The sequence below is a fragment of the Protopterus annectens genome, chromosome 10.part0 (assembly GCF_019279795.1).
Source record: "Protopterus annectens isolate FY-2018-M chromosome 10.part0, PAN1.0, whole genome shotgun sequence".
In the NCBI taxonomy this organism is placed as follows: Eukaryota; Metazoa; Chordata; order Ceratodontiformes; family Protopteridae; genus Protopterus; species Protopterus annectens.
In genome coordinates, this window is record NC_056744.1 from 583,096,473 (window position 1) to 583,102,472 (window position 6,000).

Consider the following 6,000-nt stretch of genomic DNA (forward strand, 5'->3'; position numbering starts at 1 on the left):
CTTTCCATACATTCAGCATATCACCATATACAGTTGGCAATGTTGAGGCTGCATTGCAACTGCATGATGTACTAAGATACACGCCCCCTGCATACATCAGCAACAGCACACGCATGGTATCTGAATGCACACCACTACATGTACATGTGTGTAGGTCCTACAATCCTGTCATTTGGGCATGATTGTAGCCACTGCAATTGGTGGACATGTGTAATGACATACATGACACATGGACTGTTGTATGATATGATAGGTGTAATGGGTGACCAGTACACAGGGAATGTTACCTCTGTCAGCATTGATATTTCACCTTATGCACTGTTAGCATTCAGCAGCCATGGACCTACATTCCATGTGCATGTGTGTAATGGCTGTAGCCACCTGTCTGCACAAAGGACAACAACAGCTATGCTATTTACATGTATGTTGTGTGTGTGTGGCATGTACATATCCAGGGCAGGTACATGTATGTCATATCCAAACATGAGGGTGTTTACTGTTGTACAGCAACAGTCATCTGCTAATGCTGTAAATAAACGAAGGCCACTGGTATGTGTACAGCTGACAGACAGTGGTATCATTGCATTGCATAACACATGATGCAACTGTGTCAGTACATGGGTACTCTGCACAGTTGATGTAGAGCTTGGTGCAGTCCACTGGTCAAGAGTCACATGGTTGTGTATTCTTATATGTCCTACAACATGTATGGATGTGTGTTGGTGGTCGGAGGGCATGGTGGTGTCTGAGGTTTACATCCTAGAATGCAACATTTGACACTGTGTCCTGCACCTGACTCATCTGTGATACCTTTTGTGGGAGTATTTTGTGGGATGCATGTGATATGTGTCAAAGACCTGTCTACTGTCAGTCATGTCATCTCAGAATGACAGATACTGGACAACCTCGTAATTACAGCAGGCCATTGGCTCATTGTGTTGGTCAAGCAGTTTCCACTCCTAGCAAGGCTCATTGTGTTGGTCAAGCAGTTGCCACTCCTAGCAAGACATCACTGCGAGTGGTGGTATTGTGCTTGGTATAGGATGGTACATCTAAGGTGATAGACAACAGTAGACGTTGTGTATAACACTGGTGTCAGATATGTGTAGAGCAGCGTTCCTGCTAACAATGACAACTACTAACACCAGAGTCCTTTACAATGTGTTCTTTACATCTAACTGTAATAGCATGGCCACTGTAGCCTTCCGTGTTTAGAATCAGAGTGCATCCCAGACAGCCCTGTGTTACTAAGTGTATGAGCATGCCCAGTATAACCTTGTGTAGATGGACACATAGTGCATTCCGAACAGCCCTGTGCTACTAAGTGTGTGAGCATGCCCAGTGACACCTTGTGTTGGTTATGTGACTCTATGTGTATGGGCATGGCCATTGTATCCCTGTATAGTGATAGTCGTCCGTTCCACAGATGGGCATACTCCAGGTCAGGACAGATTCCTACTTTAAACACACAGGTTCACAGGTATGTACATCTTAACTGCCAGCATCCCTGTTGTTGTCTGCATTCCTAGAAGGTCATAATGACAGCCTTGAAATGTGTAGGCTGTGTGGCGTGACTCGTAACTATGTAGTATTGTAATAGTGATCTGTAGATAAGCAGGTGTTCTGTTCCCACCACTGGCATGTGTGTTGTGTGTTGTGTGTGTGTGTGTGTGTGTGTGTGTGTGTGTGTGTGTGTGTGTGTGTGTGTGTGTTTGACTGAATAATGCTTTTAGACTGCTCACACTCCATACAATTCCTATACCCACCTTTGGCAAGGCTGATGATGTCACCCACCTACAAATACACTTCTGGGAGTGCTGTGTCCCAGTAATCTCAGTAGCGCATTCTGTAACTGCCTAATGCTGTAGTGTAACAAAGTAGTTAGGGCAGTGTTCTAATCCCAGACTTGCCAAGTGTTTGTGTGTGTTTGTCCCTGTCTGCCTGAGAACTGAATAACGCTTTTAGACTGCTCACACTCCAAACAATTCCTATACCCACCTTTGGCAAGGCTGATGATGTCACCCACTTACAAATACACCTCTGGGAGTGCTGTGTCCCAGTAATCTCAGTAGTGTGTTCTGTAACTGCATAATGCTGTAGTGTAATAAAGTAGTTAGGTCGGTGTTCTAATCCCAGACTTTCCAAGTGTGTGTGTTTGTCCCCATCTTCCTGAGGACTGAATAATGCTTTTAGACTGCTCACACTCCATACAATTCCTACACCCACCTTTGGCAAGGTTGATGATGTCACCCACCTACAAATGCACCTCTGGGAGTGCTGTGTCCCAGTAATCTTGATAGCGCGTTCTGTAACTGTGTAATGCTGTAGTGTAATAAAGTAATTAGGTTGGTGTTCTAATTGCAGACTTGCCAAGTGTGTGTGTGTCCCACTGCCTGAGGACTGAATAATGCTTTCAGACTGCTCACATTCCATACAATTCCTATATCCACCTTTGGCAAGGCTGATGTTGTCACCCACCTAGAAATACACCTCTGGGAGTACTGTAACCCAGTAATCTGGGTAGCGCGTTCTGTAACTGCATAATGCTGTAGTGTGCTAAAGTAGTTAGGTCAGTGTTCTAATCTCAGACATGCCAGGTGTGTGTGTGTGTGTGTGTGTGTGTGTGTGTGTGTGTGTGTGTGTGTGTGTGTGTGTGTGTGTGTGTGTGTGTGTGTCTACCTGCATGAGACAAGTACAGTGCTTTGTAGAGTATGCACTCTCTGTACAAATCCCATGACCACCTTTGTCAATCCTGCTGTTGTCACCCACCTAGGTCTAGACCTGTAGGTGTGCTGTAACCCAGTATTTGCTATAGCACATGCCCTAAAAGCATATTGCTGCAGTGTGATACGGTAGGTAGGGGTTCATATACAGGACATGGAAAGTGTGCGTTTGTCTGCCAGAGACTGTGTAGAAGGTGGCTGTGAGTGTCTTACTATTGGACATGTTGAGGAGTGGATTTTGTAGTTTTCCTATATAGTGTCCATCCTATGACACATTGGCCACCTCACGAGGAGTACAGCTGTCAGTCATCCATGGGGCTGTGTTGGCAAGTCATACCCCTACATCTGGCAAAAGACCTGGTGAACAACGTATGCAACCCTACTAGTACCCGGTATATGTCCTGAACCCATGTGTCATGCACAAACACAGGTGCCTAGGAAATACTGCTATGTTGCTAGTACCATGCACATTGATGACAGATAGTAGGCATGGTGTGAATGCAGTGGCAAGCAGAGGACATGGCACCCTGTACACCAGTACAATAGGCACATATTTGTGGACATTGTGCCTTCACTATGTTCCCCACTGGATGCCTGCAACATATGTGGTGCCATCAAATGTGATCCACAGAGGCCATACAATGCCGTACATATGTGCCCTGTATGGACCAATGCCACTGACATCAGGGAATACCTGTATAATACTATCAATGCAGGTGCAGGGTCGACCTGCTCACTATAAGCAGGTTTCGCCACACCAGGACAGTATTGGCATTTCAGGAGATAACATTCTGTGTACACAACATGTGCCTGCCAAATTAGGCACACCTGTACATGTCACTGTACAGTATTGTGGGACATGCACATCCCAGGGAATGTCCATGTGAAGGACTATCAAACACAGACATGGCATGCATTGCAAAGCTATGGCCATACATATTGGTAACTAGGATGTCAGGGCAGATCATGCAGTAGCCATCTGTGTGGGACATTGCAGACACTACATCCTTGCACTGCACACCATTATCGGTTGACTCAATGCCAAAGAGTACCCCTCACCCAGCCTTGTACAGCAATCTTGCACAGCCAGCCACTACACACCCATGCAGCAAAGCATACATGCATGTCAGTACTGGCAACTTGTGTCTGCGTGTGGGTTATGATGCTCCCAACCACAGTCACTTCCAGTATAACCCTCATTGGCATACCAACAGATGTCAAACACTTTCACATGCCCTCACCCATAGAACCTCCAGATATCCCCTGTGGTGCATGTAGTCCTGTGCATTACTGCAGTGTGGCAAAAAAAGTAGTTAGGTTGTGTATTTCTGGCCCTGGCAAAGAGTGTCATTGTGAATCCATTAGAGAGTGTGGTTGTGGTGACAATGGCATCCGTTCACGTGGACAGGCATGTGTGCTACACCTAATGTATGTCTACTATATCTCTGTTGCAGATGTCTCTCACCTACACACATGTTCTTACAGCGCAGCAACATGTCGGCTTTGTGGCACATGTAGTAACATCATGCACATGTAATAGTAATGACTAGTCAGTCAGGGGTTTGACTCCTGTACTGTTAGGCATGTGGCAGATGATGCTTAGGTTAGGTCTCCAAGCTCTTCTCTGGTGTACTTTGCCTGTCCCACCCACACACTTTCTGGTGGATGTGGAGGTGTACACCTGCTCAGCAGCAGCATGTGTATTGTAAGTGATGGACATGATCAGGTGATGGCCTCTGCACCTATTGCAGTCCTCCTCTAGCTGACTGCATGTGGAATAGCTGTGATGGTGTTCCCATAGCCATTCACATGATAAACACAGTACACTATCTAGAAAAAACATGTTGGTATTTGGCCATGACAGTCGCTGTGAGTGATACCTGGATGTGGTGTTCTGAAACGGCATCACAGATGATATTTGGATGTACCTCAAACACCATACACAGTGGGAAATAGCCTAAAGACAGGAGGGTGATGTGCCACACATGACTACAGCATGTAAGTGTAGCTATGCTGCATTGAGACTACTGCCTGTTTAGCATGTTGTGTGTGGTAATGACTATTCTGCATATTTTAATACAGACGTGACAGTATTCTGTTCATGAGGGACCTCCATCTGTAGGGCCATCTGTGATCTGGTCAGTGTGTGGAACCATTTGTTTCCTGTGTTACACACTGAACACACATCTGTGCACAGCAGGAGCATAGTGTGAGGATTGCAGACAGTACATGATGATAGGGATGTGTTACTGCCATCGCATCCCTGACTGGACATATGTCACATGAAACAGTAGTATGACAGACACTGTCTGGGGTTCCCAGTGACAAGCCAATAATGGGCAACTATTCATAGCTGCAGTCACATGTCTACTACACATTGTACAGATGGCATGCAGTATATATGCATGTGTTGTGCTTCCTGTGCAAATGTATACCATCTGTTGTGTTTGGTTGATGGTGATATCTATGCATATTGTTGTAGGTAATCCTGTATGCTGTTGTCTATCACTAAGCCATATGTGGCTTTAAACTGCAATACCATAGGCTGAATGGGTTGAGAGGTCCCGGCAGAACCTCCTGTCCCACTTCAGCTGACCATGGCACTAGGCACCAGCACATCTGGGGCACAGCCTTGGACATCAACCTCTGTTGTCTCTGCACCACCTTCTGGTGGTACCACCACTGAGGATGGGGCATGTCCCCCCTGGGAGCAGGATCAGACAGGTACATGTCTGCTGTCATGTGGTCCTGGATGTGTTATGTTGGGGGCTCACTAAGGGGTTGCCCCTCCTGGACAGCCCCCAGCACTGCCTCCTTTACATCTGTTTAGGTGCAGTGGCAGCTGCCCATGGCTGGGGACCTCCGTCCTACTGTTCCCATGGGCTTGTGAATGCCAAACACCAATCCCCATCCGAGGTGTATCCCCCCACATGTTGTCATATACCAACCCTGTATGCTGTCTTGTCTGATCCTACCCTACCTATCCTCCACAGCCATACCTACACTCCTTCCCCCACATCTGACCCTCACCCTATGGAAACATAAGGCCAATCGGCTCCTAGGACAACATCTGCCCTATACATAGCTGTCCATTTCACACACATGTCCACTGGACACATGTACCCTTGTAATATGCATCACAACATACTCCTGTTATCCTCACACCTGTCCCTCAGGCGCATGATCCTGGTATGCACATCACTCCTAAATGGTCCAGGTACACATGATGAGGATGACCACATTGTGCACACAACACTACCAGTCCCTCTATGGTTAC